The 20,001-nt window shown below is 32.3% G+C and overlaps 1 long non-coding RNA gene across 1 annotated transcript; it reads right to left on the reverse strand.

Moving 5' to 3' along the window:
- Nucleotides 1-5,998: 5,998 nt before the first annotated feature.
- LOC143063198 (uncharacterized) lies at nt 5,999-19,288 on the reverse strand. Its single transcript, XR_012974971.1, has 3 exons — nt 19,162-19,288; nt 7,997-8,269; nt 5,999-7,256 (listed from the first exon to the last, which is right to left on the reverse strand). It is a non-coding gene; the product is annotated as an uncharacterized LOC143063198 (long non-coding RNA).
- Nucleotides 19,289-20,001: the final 713 nt, after the last annotated feature.

Genomic DNA, 20,001 nt, shown 5'->3' on the forward strand with positions numbered 1-20,001 from the left:
TTATCATATGTCTGGGAATATTGTGGTTAACTTTCATTTTCATTTTTTTAATTACATATGTATGCGACTTTCTTCTAAATAAATGAGGGCAGAAATTTATCATAAGTTGTTTTGGTTTTGTAGCCATATACATTTTTTTTTTTTTTTTGTAAATATGAAATCAACATAACGACCTAATAGAATGTACGTAAAATACATAACCATGCTGTGTAATACTTAAGAATTTACAGTTGAGTAAACGTATTGATGGATGCAGTAGAAGGTAAAACGCTATCCATATGAACCAAAACATGACAATTTATCTGAATAGATCAGAACTATCCGATCTTGCATTCAAAACAGCCCTTATGTATGTAACCCTTTCAAATACCCGAGATTGTGAATGCTTTATTGTGTTTTCAACCAAATGTGATCATGCTCTGACTTATTGTTTCCATACGAAAACATCGTTTTTTCATTGGATTGTAAATTGTTGGAGTAAGATACCAACTTGATAATCAAACTCATAATGATAAGTCGAAAACAAACTCACAACGTCATGGTAAAAAAGGCACTTACTTTTTGGTAATTAAGGGCATACGATACAGTTTTTATCACGTATTTACAAGTTGATGAAAATGTGCATATAGGCCATTTTGTACCTCATTAAATCAAATATGTTATAAAAATATACCTTCATGTGCTACTTTTTGAGTTAAATGAGGTCGAAATTTGGTATATTTGCTCAAAATTCGAATTTGTGGCCCTATTTTCCCTTTGGAAAGAAAGACATAACTTTTTTGTTTTAAAAAATAAAAACAAATTGTTTTTTTGTTAATGAATTTGTAATTTCTTTACTTTATAGATATTCTAAAAATTGATGCATTTTTTTGTTCAAAAATAACGCATATTTATCAAATGGTCAAGAATTTATCAAAATTAAAAAAATTGCACTATTTTATAAAATTTGGTCCATATAATCTCCCTGTAAAATGAAACAAAATGTCTTTTTAAAAAAATTGGGGTCCATGCACTCGTTTTCAGATTAAATAAGTTTGAATGATAAAAATCAGTCGAAAAATGCATCTTTTCTCGATATTTCACAGTTTGACGTCGCGAAAATAATATTTTACGTTACCAAAGTCATTACCTCCCCTGTAACTGTATCGTATGCCCGTAAAGAATTGAGAAACATAAACCACAACCAAAACCGGCGTGATCTCATGTGCTCCAGAAGGTCATGAGGGATCCTTATATTTCTACACTTCTTCTACCCATGATTATTTGGAGGATTGAGTATATCGACTATTAAAAAGAGGTTCTTCTACATGAAATGGGAATCATAGATATTCATTTCTTATTTTATGTTATGAAAAATCTTACTTTTGGAAAAAAACTAGTTCTCAAAACATATAACCCAAAGATAAAATCATCAAAATTATGGACTTTGATTTTTATTTCGTGGATTGATATTTAACAGACGGTATACCAATGGGAGTTAGTTGTGTTGATCGATTCATCGTTAAACTCACTTGAAATATAACTCATTCAAAACATAATCAAAGACAAAAAGGAAAACATCATGTAAAGTTTGTATCTCAAACATTTTCATACAGCTAGTGATTGTATCTCAAACATTTTCACATAGCTAGTGATTATATCTAAAACATTTTCCCACAGCTAGGGATTGTACTTCAAACATTTTCATACAGCTAGTGATTGTATCTCAAACATTTTCACACAGCTAGTGATTATATCTTAAACATTTTCATACAGCTAGTGATTGTTTCTCAAACATTTTCAAACAGCTAGTGATTGTATCTCAAACATTTTCACACAGCTAGTGATAATATCTTAAACATTTTCACACAGCTAGTGATTGTATCTCAAACATTTTCACACAGCTAGTGATTGTATCTCAAACATTTTCACACAACTAGTGATTGTATCTCAAATCTCAAACATTTTCACACAACTAGTGATTGCATCTCAAACATTTTCACTAGTGATTGCATCTCAAACATTTTCACACAACTAGTGATTGCATCTCAAACATTTTCACACAGCTAGTGATTATATCTTAAACATTTTCACACAGCTGGTGATTATATTTTAAACATTTTCACACAGCTAGTGATAGTATCTCAAACATTTTCCCAAAGCTAGTGATTGTATCTCAAACATTTTCACACAACTAGTGATTGTATCTCATACATTTTGTATATCTTATTAAACTTAAAGTTAAGGAAACTTAGTAAACCAGAAGGTGTGAAAGTTTCTTGATATGATATTAACTTTTAAATTGTGAATTTTCTATTTTCCTGCAGTAAAATACGCATTGCTTGACAGTATGGTGTTTTTATATCTCAATTCATATGTTCCGCTATATTGGCTTCATTTTAAGGGTATACTATCTACAACTCGAACTAGAGATAAAGGATACAACAGATACAGTGGAGTTTGCCTCCTACCTTGACTGATATCAAGAAAACGACATGGAAGGTCGGTTGAAAACATAACTTTACGACGAAAGTAATGATTTCAGTTTCCCAATTATGAACTTTTCATTTCTATGAAGCAGGATTCTGCATGCACTCAAGGAAGCTATTAAATGATGAGTTCAAAATGGGGGAAATCATTCCTTCGTAAATTTTACGTCAGCATCACGAGTTGTTTGACAGATGATAGCGGTTCCTTATGTGACACTACAATCCCGTCCCCTTTTCACGATATGACCTATTAAAGACATATCACCGGGTTTATAATAACATAAGCAACACGGCAGGTGCCACATGTGGAGCAAGCTAGATTTCCTTCTCTTACGGAGCACCTGAAATCACCCCAGTCTTTATTCTTTTTTGTTGTGTTTTGTATACTATTGTCTCTTGGTCTTTTTTTCTTTTTAGCCATGGCAAAGTCAGTTTATTTCCAATGTATGGATTTAAGTGTCCTTCGGCCATCTTTCGCCTCTCTTTTACACACAATCTCCTCCAATTATTTACGAGAAAGAACCACTGAAATCAACACTTTATTAATATTTCGGTCACCACCACGGATTAGTTGACCGATACTATATGTTTGTGTTTCAACTGATTATCGGCAAGTTGTCGTAGTCATATATATATAGATAAGTATAAAAACGCATAGTCGTCTTGTCTGTTGGTTTATCGTATGTGTACATATCCGATTGTGACATTATGACATGGCATGTATCTCGGGTAATATTCCTAAAGGAAAACATATGAAATGATTATAAAAGTCATAAACTGACGTCACAAGAATCTCTTAACGTCGGCTTACTAATATAAACGACATGTATTTTTGATGTCTGCTATAGTGACACTAGTATATACCATTGTTTGCTTGACAGATTTATCCGATTGCTACATATTGTTTCATATGAGTTGTTTCACAGTACACCTTCCATAATTAATAATTAATATCGGCACTATATATACATAGGCGTCGCCGACTTAGATCCAAAACAGAAAGTAAATACTAATAACTGCATGTCGGACAAAGTGCGACATTCTACATTTTACATCACTCATAGAAGTGGGACATGTCTGTGTGCACATTGTTATATTTTAATCGTCAATGGTAATTACCGAAACATGGCAAATATTCAATTATTTTGTACCTGTGAGGAAGTACAAATTCTTCATATTTGAATTTTTCCATTCCATTTTGTTATATTCTGCACTTCCGGTGAATCGCCATTACGTCCTTCTTCACGGGAGTGAATCGTCTGTATTATTCAACTCCACAGACTCCAACCGGAAATATTTTACAACCATTTCAAACTGGATTTAAGTATATTTTCATAAAAAAAAAAGGTATTAACACGAAGACATGTTAAATATAGATAACAACTATAAACATTTTATCAAAATTATTTAAAGAATGACTGTAATATTTTTTCTGTCTATGAAGAAATAACATAAAAAATATGGTGCACACTTTAAAATAACCCGCTACATTTTTTATGTTATTTCGAAATATTTCGAAATATTACAGTCATTTCTTATAATTTAATTCTAAATTCCATTTTAAACCGGAGTAAACCATGAAAAAGCGTTCATGACGTCACGGTCACATGACAAAATTATGTCTATGAGCTGATAAATAAAACAACGTCAGCCAATCAGAAGACGCGTTACATCCAAAATTAAATTATTGAGTGTTATTTTGGTATCTGTTCTATTGAATTCATATAACAAATAGTAGCTTTTATAAGAATGTTGCTGTTAATGATTTCGAATTACTAGTATAAACAAAGGAATAACACTAAAGGTTTCTTCATGACATGGAGTGTAACAATGCTCATCTCTCTCAACCTAAATAAATCATAAACAAAAATAAATTCTGAGATAATAGTGTATTTTACTCGAATGAATTTTATTCAAATGTGTATTTTCAAAATCCTTAATTAGTAAATTGTTAATTTGTAACTTGTATCTTTGTCGTTTCAAAATTCTTTATTGATAAATTGTCATTTTGTATATTGTTGTTTTGTAACTTGTGTGGAGAGGTGCTTTCCATACTTGGCTTGAACATTGAAGTGACTTTTTTTCAATTACAAGACAATTGAAATAAAGGGCTGCGCTTTAGCGCATGATACGCCCGTTGCTCTTTTAACTTGTCTTTAATGCTTTAAATGAATTTATATGATCAACTAGAAACATATATACAAATCAAAAGGGATGTTACATTAATATATTCACCACAGTTTCATAAAATCCCCCTTTTTTAAGTATAAAAATTCATTACTTAAGAAAACGTAAAATCTAAAATTTATAAAAATGGAAAGGGAGCTTATGTCAATAGATATAAACAATTTATCAAAGATGCATAAAATTTTGTGAAAGTGTTAGTTATTGTCCCAAAATTGGAAAATCCCCCCCTTTTTAAGCATAAAAATTCATAACACGGAAATGTAAAATCTGAAATTTATAAAAATTGAAAGGGGGCTTACATCAATAGATATAAACAATTCACCAAAGTTTCATGGACATTGGTGAAAGCCTTTTTGAGTTATTGTCCGAAGTGTTGAAAATCCCCCTTTTTTTTATGAAACAAGCCCCATAAATCCAAAACTTAAAATCTGAAATTTATAAAAATTGAAAGGGAGCTTACATCAATAGATATAAACAATTCACCAAAGTTTCATGGACATTGGTGAAAGCCTTTTTGAGTTATTGTCCGAAGTGTTGAAAATCCCCCTTTTTTTTATGAATAAAGCCCCATAAATCCAAAACTTAAAATCTGAAATTTATAAAAATTGAAAGGGAGCTTACATCAATAGATATAAACAATTCACCAAAGTTTCATGGACATTGGTGAAAGCCTTTTTGAGTTATTGTCCGAAGTGTTGAAAATCACCCCTTTTTTATGAATAAAGCCCCATAAATCCAAAACTTAAAATCTGAAATTAAATAAAAAAGGAAAGGGAGCTTACGTCAATAGATATAAACAATTCACTTAAGTTTCATGGACATTGGTGAAAGTGTTTTTGAGTTATTGTCCGAAGTGTGGACGACGGACGGACGGACGGACGGACAGACGGACGGACGGACAACGGTATACCATAATACGTCCCGTCTAAAAGACGACGGGCGTATAAAAAGTGAAACTATCACCTCACTCAATCGGCGTCGCACAAATGCATGTACACACACATGAACACACACATACATGTATAAGTTCATTTGCTAACATTAAGTATAAGTTCATTTGCTAACATTCATATTATGACATTATGGTTAATGTTGTTATTATACTTCACGTTAAAATTCCAGATTTTGATTGGCTTATACTAGGTAGACAGTTTAATTTATTATACCTCACGTTAAAATGCCATATTTTGATTGGCTAATACGAGGAAGAAAAATTACTCTCCCATGGCTGAGCGGGAGACAGTTTTTTTTAATGTCACCCTCTCGTCAAGACCAATCAAAAATCGATAGTATAAAGGACAATGGAATGAATTTACATCAAGTAATTAGAGACAATGCTGAAGTTCTACGTTTTGGCTCAGATTTTATTATTTGACTATCAAAAAAAACAAAACATCTTGCTTCATTTCTTTTGATTTTTCTAATACCCGTAACTTTGTTATGTGCGTGACGTCATAGAAAATACTTTTTTAAATGAAATTCATCTGTAAAAGACAATAATGCTAAGACATTCGGTAAAATAAATTTAATGACGCATAGCTGAGAGATAGAGCAGATTGTTATCCTTCGAAAAAAAACTGGTAACAATCTGTTCCTAATGATATACATAAGGTGTAAAAACCTCTCAACCTCTCAACCCAACAAAAACTCATCAACAAAAATACTATTTTAAATGTATATACAATGTGTCATATAGACAAAAAGCACCAAGTAAGTGTTTGACTAACATTTAAGCATTCTTCTATGAAATATTGTCCTAAAACTGATTTATTTCATCGTTTTTCTGGGGTAATTTCGGCCAATTGTATTGTCCCGTTTGACGCGCCATGTTCTACAGTATTACCGTAAAATATATTACACTATTTCGAATTTTGTATAGACAAATTCTTATATTCTTTGTCGTTTAAATAGTTTAAAGCAGAAAATATTCTTTAAAAAAGTATAAGAGTATATTTTTTTTCTAAATTGATTGATGAATTATTTCTACGTATAGTACTGACTCATATAAGTCTCATTTTTAAACTTCAGAAAATCAACTCGTTTATAAACATTTGTATTTTGCTGTAACCACCATAGCGAGGTAGACTTTCTCAACAGTTTTGATAGCTCCTCGTCTTTGACAAATCCATTATTCTTCATTAAATTAACCACATAACTAGGGGGTTTATTATTAATATGACTCATTCCGCCTTGCCCTGGCACAGCCCAACTTAATATTATACCTTCCCGAGCATGTCTAAATATGTTATCTAAATAAACACTCTCATACTGTTGCGGTATATGTTCGGCAACTTCTAACGACACAATCCAGTCATAAAGAGGTATTCCATACTGTGCAATAGTTAGATCCATATATTGAACTCTCCCTTCACTCGTTTCCTCACAAAATGGCGCTCCGTCATATGCGTCGTAAGATTTGACTTGTCCTAATTTGAGTATTTCACGTTTGTAAACACCGGGTCCATCCCCAAAGCTACCTACGTTTTTCCCTTCAAGGAATCGTGATAAACCCTTTAAAAGTTTGAAATCGGTTTTATGTTCTCCAGTTGCTTCCAAACTTAAATGCCTGCACCATCCACCATTTTTGTTAACGTGTTGTCTCTTAAAAAAGAAATAAAGAATTACACAATGTGTTAACCCTAGAAATATGACCAAATATACAACTTATGGTTCAGCGAGTTTCGGATTCAGATTAAAAATACATCATCGCAAATTACGGCTGTAATACCGAAAATAAAACACAATTATGATTCAGAATGGAAACCCCTAACCCCTGCAATCGTGCCGGCTAACTTCTCAGTTCAGGAGGTTAATCGTTGACCATATATGTACTAATTACTTTTCATAAAAGCAGGCAGCTTTACAGAGAGCGGAGTCAAGCCTTGTAGGCCATGAACCAAAAAATAAGTGTACTGAAAGAGTGACATGTTTTAACGCTTTGTGAGATGTAAGTAAAAATCATGTTTAGGTCTGTTTCAAAGCAGTATTAGATTATACTCTTATAGATATATTCACTTTACTGTTTTTAATAAATATAAGATATTTGCTGCATGACATTAACTATCCATCAAGCAAGGTCATGTTATAATTGTTGATATAAATAATTGACCAACTAAAATTAAACAATCTATTCTCTTTTAAATTAAGTGCGTTTTAAAAGATATTCTGGGTCACTAACTCAATATAATAATCTAATAGTTCGAATTACTAAAAGAGGACATTATAACTAGTTAATATGGGGTTTACAGCACACAAGCCGTTTGAGCTAATGGAAAAAATAAAAAATAAAATGTTTTAACAGCCAATGGTTCAACAAAGAAATCAATAACTAGTTTACATACCTCGCATTCTATTTGTCCTAGTTTTTTGCTCATATCATTTAATTGTCTAGATAGTTCGTTTCTCCTCTTGGTTACTTCTGATGTTATTCCATCATTGCTTCCGATGCACTGAGCATGTGCGGATCCATATACCTGATATTGATCACCAGACGTCTTTGAATGTACTATATAAATGACCAGTGGTATGGCCGTGAGAATCGTTATAAAGATTGCCTTCAAACACCAGACCCATGATAATCCGTTGTTCATCGCATAATTCTTTACTAAGATCACCTAAAACACACAATTTAAATATAACAAAGGATCTTTTTATAAATGCGTTACATGGAAGTTGCAAGTGTACAGGTATAAACTATTTGTGTATACTGAACGACAAGAAATAGGAATCAGCTGCTTTTAATGTCTGCGGCAGGAATGAAAATAATATTTAACATGTGACGATATGCTATCGTAAAACTTAACAAAATGTTAAATCTAAACCACAAGGGAGGCGAAAGATACCAAAACAAATCGAAAACATACTGACAATGCCTGATGGCAAAAATGAGAAAAAAAACATCAGAAAACAAACAGTATACAAAACACAACATAGCAAACTAAAGACTTAGTAACAATAAACCCGTCATAAAATATCCGATGTTCTGAAATTGTAAGCATATCCTGCAACACTATTTGTTTATTTGTGAAAACATAGTTTTATTTAGGTAATGCTTTCAATCGTTATGATAGCATATAAACGGGTGTCTCTTTGAGAAGTTTCCTCATAGAAGTCAGAGCATCGTGAGGAATTACACTTACTGTGCTCAAAGTTCATTTATCTATCATGTGTTCGTTGAGCAGGATATGGCTTGAAAGGGCAGACAGAAGTTGTATGAGATGACACAATCATATCTACAATGGGACTTTAACAAGGTATAGTACTAAAATGAAGGGAAAAAAAGAAAGTGTGAAAAAACGAGCGATATCGCTATATATATAAAAAATCATTTGATGCTGAAGAATTGTCTGTTTTTGTGAAACGACGTGGAGGTTTTGTAAATTCTTGGTTGATACATCTCTTTGTGAATGGCATCTACAAAGTCATGTCACATTAGACAATTGCGTCGACTTAGTTTGATAAATGTGTAGTACAGTGTCAAGCTGCATTCCAGACAGTTTTCAAAGACTTACACTAAGCATATTATGGACATGTTTAATAATGTAACTCTTTTGTTGTGATTTTATCTAAATCTTTATATTATTTGGCAAAATAATGTAAACAAACAATAGTTTGTTTTCAATGAAATAGATAAAACACAATTTACGCGAATTGTTTTCGATCAGTATAGAAGGGGCTATTATTTGAGTATTTGTATGACGGCGATAAATCACAAAGGAAGTAAGAGATTACATATTGATGTATGACTTTAAAAAACCAAAACAGTATTGACAAACAGTCTCATATTGCCGCTTTTCGTGTCATATGATTTAAACGTACTTTACCAGTATTATATATAGTACACATTACACTTTGGGTTAAATTTGAAAATAATGACAAAAAAGATTTTATTCGAATAAAATTTAAGATTAATTTACAGTTATATCAAAATTACGAATGAAAATAATAAGGATTTTAAGATTTGTATGATATGGAATAGACATGAATATACAGTTTTTTATGAGTTTTATAACACTCACCCTGCTCTTGTTTATTCTATAGCAGGGGTTATTTTCGTGCAACGTTTTCGGCCTTTTTATTTCCCGTATTTTCGTGTTTTGGCGTTTTATTTCTCGTTTTCTCGTGTTTGGCTCGATTTGCGTACTTCGTGTTTCTCCTTATTTATTTTCCGTGTTTCGTGTCTGTGCACTTAATTTCTCGTGCATGTCCCGCATTTGTTTAATCCTCTCCCTTTCACACCGGTGAAACCAATTTCAAGATTTTTTGGGAACATTTATACTTGTTTAATCGCCATTTGCTGACGTACAGATGTGGTTAAGGGCTCAAATTAATCCTCAGATAACCAGCAATGCGATTTAATATGCATCAAACCTCTATCATTATTAGTTATGTTCTTTTTCACGGGTTCAACCGAACATAAAGCATTTCTTTTCTATACAAGGCTTAAATACACAAACACAAATATTCTATGGGATGTAGGTTTGCAGCATCCAGTCATTTAATAATAAATTCGGAACATAATAACAACATGTGAACAAAAAATTTAGAATGGCAGGTGTTACGCAAAAAACAGTCCTAATCACATTCTCTTCACTATAGAAGTATGATCAACAGCCTGCACAATCTACAAAATACAATTACAAAAATTAGAAACAATTCACAACTACATGTAAATGATTGTAAACATAAAATTGAATAAATACTGTAACTTTGGACAGTGTACATGTGTGTCTGTTGAATTGTACTATACTTCTATAAGAAATAGCTTATACGTGTGAAAGACAGTACCTATAGAACAAAAATTGTTTTAAAAACAAGAACAAAAAATTAAAGAAAAGTCAAACAGACCTTAACAACAATTGAATTAAACGTCTAGACTGATTGAATGCAAACCGTCGAATGATTTAAATTCCCGCTTAGTATGCACGGGTGGATTCACCCGTGCAAATTACTACGCATAAAGGTATTCGTTAAGCCTTATAACGAAAAGAAATTTATTTAATAAACAAGTCGCCCCTTACTGATGTGTAATTTTTCTGTAAAAAACATTTATTTTTCTTCGAATTTTGAGGAATATTCTCAAAAAGAAGTGCAAAGAAAACTGCTCTTTTAAGAGGATTTATGACTTTTTTCAATAATTGTGCAGTGAGTTTTTGAAGAATAGTATTAAACTAATAGTGCTAACTTGTACACTAGTTGCAAATGTAAATTTTAGTGTTGCAGCGCAATCACAAACTTGAAATACGCTAAAAATCTGAAGTCATTTCTTAAAGATATTATGAGAAAAGAGACAAAAGCCGCTAAAATATTCTGATTTTTTTTTTTTTTTTGTTTTTTTCGCAAAGTTGAAAAAGATGCAACAAAACATGGTTTCGTAAGTGTTGCGGTATACTTAAGTTGAAAAACACTTTTGTTGTAATAAAGGAACATGTATATTTCAATGAAAAAATGACAGTTTAAAGAGTGGATTCCTCCTAGATTTGCGTAAAAATCATGAATTTGGCAACAAAAAATTATCATCTGAACACATAATTCCAAAAAGAAAACAAATTGGGTGAGAATATTTATATTATTTTTTTTTTAATTTCTTCCGTAGTAGTAGACTTAAGTACTTAAATTTCAATAAGTTCACTACAATGCCAGTGGCGCAGGGGTACGCTGATCTATCCCAAGGCGCTAAGATTAAAGTTCGTATCTCACTGTCGGAGTTGGAAAAATAATTTCCTATATTAAATGTAACTTCCTATATTAAATGTAACTTAACTTAACTTAACTTTCAATTTCAAAAAGGAAATTAAACCTAAGGATTTTTTTTTTAAAAGAATGTGTGTGCAAGATTGCCCCACCCCCTTGTTTACCCCCTTTGCTCCATAGGGCTCGGTCAAGGGTGTCCCAGATCAAGCTAACATTGGTAACTAATTTTATTAGTTTTTCCTTGTAAAAACAAAGTTTAGGTTGCTGATTGATTGAAAACGATTAGACAAATAACTAGGGTCCAAGTTTGAAATCGGACAAAAAGAGCGTCTAAAATAAATTATTTCGAATGTTACGGACATCGATATTTCAAGGCCTATAGCACGTTATGCGTCTATTTATACCACTATGATAACTTATATGACTTCAACAGACTCGAGGCATTGTGTTTCCACCAAAACCTGACCCTATTAGCCCACCAATATGTCTCTGCACGACTTTTTGCCCAAGGATTTCGTATTTTTTCACTTTTTCTCCAACAGTCACGTGACTTTTGGAAATATACCACGTGACCAAAAAATGACGAAGTATCTTCAAACTTAATTTTTTGAAATATTTTACCAATTATCTTTCATTTGAGCCCAACATGGCATGTGTATGACCATTGATGCGAATGCTGTATTCATTTAAACTCCGATAATGTATTTTCGATAAGTAAAGGTCTAAAATGCATGAAAGGGAAAGGGTTAAAAGTCAGTGTGTGTTATAATACATTCTGAAATTTGTGTAATCTAATAGTAATTGATGTAAGTTTCCATACTACCATACAATATATATGGTATCAATGAAGTCCATCAAATTTCTATGAATGATATATTTTTTTCAAATAAGATGCAAGTAGCGGACGCTTAAAGTTGACCACAAGGTCTCCATGTCCATTAAAAAAGGCTGTGTGATCTCCAAGTACGACTGAGTAATAACTTCTGGTACTTTTTTCCTTAATATTTACGATTTTATTCTCGCGATTCGTTTTTCCAGCTTTTTATTTTTCGTGCAACCCTTTTTGCGATTTTTATTTCACGTGTTTCCGTGTTCAGTAACACCCCCCCCCCCCCCCCCCACCCTTTTACCACCCTCTTATAACATAAAACGTAAAGTAAAGTGTTCAGTGCAGAACAAGCAGCTATGTTTTTGGTATTGATAAAAGAGGGACGAAAGATACCAAAAGGGACAGTCAGACTCATAAATCTAAAACAAACTGGCAACGCCTTGGCTGAAAATTAAAAAAGACAAACAAACAACAGCACACATGACACAACATAGAAAACCAAAGAATAAACAACACGAACCCCACCAAAAAAACTAGGGGTGATCACAGGTGCTCCGGAATGGTAAGCAGATCCTGCTCCACATGTGGCACCCGCCGTGTTGCTTATGTGCTAACAAATCCGGTAAATAGTCCAATTCGGTAGGTCACATTCATGAAAGGGAAGGGGATTGTAGTTACGACGTAAGGAACATATCCGAAATCATTTGTGAAACGGTTATTCCATAACGGCCAACCAACTTGTGATGGCGTCCGTAAAATTTACGAAGGGATGATTTCAACTATTAGACATGAAAAACAACAATGTTTTTTGATTGAGTTAAACCATTCCAATTGATATTTTATAGTGACTGTGTCTATGTTGTGATGTTACACTATTGTTTCAGATAAGGGATAAGGTTTGGTACCATTAAAACGTTTAATCCTGCTGCAATTGTTTCTACCTGTCCTAAGTCATGAAACTGATGGTCAGTAGTTGTCTTTTGTTCATGTAATTCATAAGTGTTCCTCGTTTCTCGTTTTTTATATAGATTAGACCGTTGTTTTCCCGTTTGAAGGTTTTTACGTTAGTCATTTTTGGGGCTCTTTATAACTTCCTGTTCGTTGTGAGCCAAGGCTCCGTGTTGAAGACCATACCTTACCTATAACGGTTTACTTTTATAGATTATGACTTGGATGGAGAGTTGTCTTATTGGCACTCATACCACATCTTCCTATATCTATATACAAGTCAATAGACATGAGTTGTGAAATATGGCTTTATATGTATTTTGAAACACTGCGGTGCCTTTGTGTCTGTGTTCAAAGTTCCCTGCCACGAGATAGATCTAAATTGTCCGGCGCGGGACGTTTGCGCTTTTATTTAAGGACACTTGCGCTTCAAATCATAGGACATTGGCGCTCTTCAAAATGGACATTTGTTCTTTTTACATAGGACATTTGCGCTTTTTCAATATTTGGTTTATATGACTATCCTCCTTTTTATCCGGGCTTGGGACAGCCAGGTTTGACTTGGCAGAGGTAAAAAAATAACAATCATTGCAAAGCACATTTCTTAGCACATTGATTTATATTTAAAAAAAAATGTATACAGATAAACTAGCAAAAGTAAACATTCTAAAGACATGAAAACACGTACAGTCATCACAGGTAATTTTTTCGCTAGATATCTGAAGCCCAAGGACTGAAACAAGGTCTTGTTATCTGTTTTGACTGGTATTTCGACCATATTTTAAATAAATTATCATGTTTCTCAATTCTGGGGTGCCTATTCATCAATAAAACAAATCGTAATGTAATTCGCTGACGGTTGTTAAATGATACTCTTCAAAAAGATTTTTTAGCAGAATGAGTAAGTAGAACTGTTCATTAAAGTGGGCATTGAAGGATTTTGCACCATATATCGTAATAATGACAAATATAATTTGTCATAGGTTTTTTAAAAGATGCAAAATTAACGCATTTTTATAAAAAAAAAGGTTTTCAGTTAAAAAAAAAATAATTTCGTAATCATACTATTTGTTAAACACTAGCAGGTAGTTTTTAGTTTCTTAAAATACAAGACAATATCAGCAAGAGTTTTTTTTCTATTTTAGTCCTACATTGCATTAAGATTGGGGTAAATAAAATATCGTATAAAGTCTATAGATAAATATCAATAATAGATACATGAAGATGGGATATGAGTGCCAATGAGACAACTCTCCATCCAATAGATACATGAAGATGGGGTATGAGTGCCAATGAGACAACTCTTCATCCAAGTCACAATTTGTAAAAGTAAACCATTAATTACAGGTCAAAATACAATGTAAATAAAAGGACATGATGGGTATACGTAAATAAGTCAGCACCCCAAAAAGATACCTTGAAAAGGGATAACGGTCTGTGTAACACTTATCAATTCAATGTTTTAAAAAGTTTTGAAACTTTAGATTTTTGGAATTTTGATCAAAGTTTTAAAATATCAAAATTTCAAATTGTGTAAAAGTTTTGAAATTTTGAAATTTTAACCAAGTTATTAAAATATTAAAATTCTAAATATCGTTTATAAATTTGATAGTTTAGGAATTTGATCAAACATTTAAAATACAAAACCCAACGTGCAATTTTGATTATTTCACTTTTTGGAAGTTTGATTTTTTAAATTTTTGATTAAAATATCAAAAATAGAAAAGGGGCGAAAAGAGAGGTGCCTGTAAACACTGATGTAGACACGGCTCTGATAACAATCATTCTTAGTTATAAATAAATAGCACGAAATATATCAAATCATTTTTAATTACAAAATAAATAATGGAAAGAAGAAGCCTTTTTTTTATATATAAAACATATTAGACATCACATGGGATAACAGTATCCTGAAATTTTAAGGTTGTGCATCTATCAAAAAAATTTTGTTAAACCTATTTAAACCGGAATTAAATAAGTTGATTAAATCTCTCATATAAGGTTAGCGTTTGAGATAAATAATTCAGAGCTATTTGGTGTCCCCAGTGCCCAACATTTAGAAGTAACAGTGAAAACTGACCAACTCGCAGTAAACCAATTAGAATTATTCGCCTTTTTGACGTTCCTGATAAAGGTAGATCCAGAAAAAGCGCATCGGTCGCATGCAACGTTTTGTTTTCTTTTTTATCGATTGCATGACGATAATATATTGCCTTTTATGATTTATTTCAGTTCCAAGAATAACACGGAAGGAATACTTAATGTATAGCGTCGCAATGAACGTTGTGCTAGGCGCGCTTCAGCTGGCCCCTAGACAAAAAAGTGTACTGGTTCAGTGATTATAGACGTCATACTAAACTCCGAAATATAACAATGAACTAAAATTAAAATCATACAAGACTTAAAAGGACAGAGGCTCCTGAATTGGGACAGGCGCACAAATGCGACGGGGTTAAACATGTTTCGTGAGATCACAACCCTCCTTTATACCTCTAGCCAATAAAGAATGAAAAACACACAGTAATACGAACAGTAAAACGCACTTGAAAAGGAAATACAAGTCCTATGTCAGAATAGGAAATAAACGAAACTAATCAAAATGACAATGATAATAAATTAACAAAGGACTACTATATATAAAGCTAGCAGTTACTGCCATACGCCAGCTCCAGACCTCAATTCATGAAACTGATTGAAAGGTTATGTCTTCATTATGTACACTCTCCCCCTGTTGTATTTATTGCTAATTTGTTTCGGAACATTCATGAAATATGCGTCACTGGCAACAAAAAATCGAAAATTTAAAATAGGTTGTTTACGTACAAATTACGAAGAAACTTAGGATTCAACTCCCTCGGACAAAGTAGCCCTTATAGATGGGTTTTAACTTCACTTTGGCCAAACACCTCTTGAATTTGTTTCGTTTCTTATTTTTCTTGACTTTCAAATTTCAGTTTTCACCGTTCCGTAGTTGAATTCTTTACTTAAAATTCAGCGTTTTACATTGTACTGGTTTTTCGAGAGCAACATTGGTGTATGGCCAAATATGGAAAAATCCAACATATGCAGCTGACACTTTGGCTTCTCTTTACACGCCCCATTCTGACTGGACGTACCTGTGTATTTTTAGTTTGCTAAAAGTCGATTGTCGTACGATAACATTAAAAATGTTCAAATAACAAAATGCAAATACGGAACAATAATATCCCTTAATACAAAAAAATCCCTTTCCTTTTATTTACTATTTAAAAACAGTGGTTGATCTAGGACCCATATTGGAGCTACGTGTACGTATAAGATAACCAGTCCAAACGTTGTCTATAAGGGAGCAACCATTTAACTTTAAAAGTAGGGTGTTGTTGTTTTGTCGAAGCGCTAACAATTTTATTAAATTATGTATATCGCTGATATAGACTTTATTTTGAAAAGAATTTTCAATTTTCAAAATGCCGACATCTACAAATAGATAGATGGGCGCTTAATGTAGTACAGCGGCAACTATTACATACATATGAACTTTGAAAATAATGTTTATGGTATACGTTTATATATGATATGAATGGTTTCAACTTTTACAAAACCAGAGCTATAATTTTGATATAAACGTTTAATTTATTTGGCCTTTTTAATTTTATTTAAGGAATGACTGTAATATTTTTTCTGTCTATAAGGAAATAACGTAAAAAATTTGGTGCACACTAGCAATAAATAAATTTGGTGTATTTACTGTCTTCTGATTGGCTAAAAGCAATTGGCTTTATTTTCAATGTTATCAATTTTTATGGAGACACGTCCACTCTAACGTTGTGTATTCATACGCAAACATCTGTGTACGTTGTTATTGGTATTTAAAATATATATCTTTGAGTATTATTTTTGATAGAAATTTATTTATAATGAATGGCAATAATTTATTTTGAATTTATTGAACCAAAAAATTAATTTTTGACTGTTCGCATTTAACATAATCCGCTTCGCGGATTATTCAATGTGAAGAGTCAAAAATTAATTATATGGTTCAATAAATTCAAATAAATAAAAGCCATTCATTAAGTGTGCACCACATTTTTTATGTTGTTTCGAATAGACAGAAAAAATATGACAGTCATTTCTTATTATTTAATTCTAAATTTCATTTTAAACCGTAGAAACCATGAAAAAACGTTGATGACGTCACGGTCACATGACTAAATTATGTCTATGGGCTCATAACAAAATAACGTCAGCCAATGAGAAGACGCGTTACATCCAAAATTAAATTATTTGACTTTATTTGCCTTTTTAACTTGATTTGAATCGAGCGTCACTGATAAGTCTTTTGTAGACGAAACGCACGTCTGGCGCAAAAACTGACAAAATTTATATCCCGGTATCCATCTATGATGAGTTTATGTATATACCTTGTAACAATACCTTGGTTTTAATCTACTAATATTTGGTCTTATTACTCTTAATTTCAACGTAAATAAAATATAAATATATCAATCACCTCCCACATTGTAGACTAGCACAACCTTAATTGGGACACCATGCATTCAGTATTCCTACCATACCAAAAAAAATATTTAACTAAAATCATTGATACAAGGCAATATAATTATGATCGTCATAAAATCGATAAAAATAAAAACATAGCGTTAAAAGTTACGACCGAAACTCTTTTCTGGATCGACCTTCTTAGGGTACGCTCAAAGCTGAATTTTAAGGGCCAACAACTTACAAAGAACAGATTAAATGATATATTCTTTAGCCAACATGATCGCAGAAAGTAAGAAGTCGTAGAGCAAAACAGAAAAAAATTGAAATCAAAAGAGATAATACACCGTGTATTGAGCCTTTCTATTGCTTAGAGTTCAGTAGAAAATATATATACATGCTCAACCTAAACATACTATTTGACCTACTGCGAGTTGTTCAGTTTTTACTGTTACTCCTGTTTCTTCTTAAATATGGGTGCTAGAAAAACCAGCAAGTAAAATGGCCAATATCAGATCCGTACGTCTTGTTTTGAAATGAAAATTTATTTTGTCATCCAATTTTTCACCGCTTATACAACTGTCTGTCTGGGCTTTTATTTCATACATTAACTTTTAAGTATCAGTATGTTTTCAATTCATATTGTTTCGTTTCGTTCCGTTTTTATTTCGTTTCGCTTTTTACAGGCACCCCTCTTTTTGCCCCTTTTCTATTTTTGATATTTTAATCAAATATTTAAAAAATCATACTTTCAAAAAGTGAAATCATCAAAATTGCACATAAGGTTTAATATTTTAGAAGTTTGATCAAAATCCTAAACTATCAAATTTAAAAACGATATTTAGAATTTCAATATTTTAATCATTTGGTTAAAATTTCAAAATTTCAAAACTTTTACACAATTTGAAATTTTGATATTTCAAAACTTTGATCAAAATTCCAAAAATCCAAAATTTTAAAACTTTTTAAAACTTTGAATTGATAAATGTTACACGGACCAAAAACATACAATCTTAAAAAAAATAGACAGATCTCGGTTTATTTTATCCAACACGGACCCAGTGGCGGATCCAGAAATTTTCATAAGTGGGGGCCCACTGACTGACCTAAGAGGGGGCCCGCTCCAGTCACGCCTCAGTGATTCCCTATATAAGCAACCAATTTTTTTCCCAAAAGGGGGGGGGGGCGGGCCCCCTGGGCCCCCTAAATTCGCCTCTGGGACCTCCTAATCTGACCACTAAAAATAGGGAATAATGAAAACACATCCATAATTCAACAACATTCGTTATCCGTCACTTCAATATAATTCTTTTGAGAATGGCATTAATCATTTTAAAAAGTTTACTTATACAATGTAAAATGTATATACTGTATTATTGATGGTGAGACGTTAATAAATTATTATTGTATTGTATTGTATTCAGTATTGTATAAAAAAAAAAAAGCAGACGCGATCAGATCAACTTACTAATTATCTAAGTACTAATTGTAGTGGAAAATGTTTCGATTTATACTGCGACTAATAGTCCAGTGATTATATGATTTTAGTTAAATACTTACGTCTGTTATTAGTACATCCTGCTCATTCTGTAATTACCATGCTTCAATTTATTGCACACACTATTTACTGTGTAGAGATATTGTCGATATTTTATGCCTATGTAGTATATGACAATCAATAATGGTCAAGGATAATCTGGCAATTCGTAGACAATTGTAATTTGTAGGAACTGATATATATAGAGCATGTCGTCATAGAAACAGTTTTAAATAATAACTTCCTTAAAACGGCATGAGAATTGGTATGAGAATTAACATAGTTTTTGCTGTTTTGTTTTAGATCGAAACTGTGTCAATCAGGGAAATATAAATATGTGGATAGTGTATGCGTATTTCGTGTAGTCTAAACACTGCAAAAAATCAATGAAGCAGTGACGAAAGCTAAATATATATATCTAGAACTAGACAGATCCTAAACATAGAACTACAAATAGAAAGAGTCTAAGCTGACTAACTATGTATATTTTTAAGATTAAGTAGGGTAGAGGGTAGATTGGGTAACTAGTCGCTAATTTTTACATATGCACGCCGTTCTTTATTTCCGTATATTGCATGATTCCAGTAAGCACTGTTTATTCTTTTGGTTTGAATGTTGTGTTTACGCGCAGCAGGGATCCACGTCGAGTGTTCTATAGTTTTTTTTAACCTTGTCTCCATGCATTAGTCTTGATTTTAATAATCAAAGAACCGAATTAGTTTGCATTCTGTATAATATGAAAAAGTGTTAAAACACACATTACAATCCTCGCTATGGCATGACAGATGCTGACAATTTTTTGTAGGAGTTATGCCCCTATGATCTAGGAATTTAGATCTAAATATACTTGTATGCACAATAGT

This window comes from Mytilus galloprovincialis, chromosome 2 (assembly GCF_965363235.1).
Source record: "Mytilus galloprovincialis chromosome 2, xbMytGall1.hap1.1, whole genome shotgun sequence".
NCBI classification, from domain to species: Eukaryota; Metazoa; Mollusca; class Bivalvia; order Mytilida; family Mytilidae; genus Mytilus; species Mytilus galloprovincialis.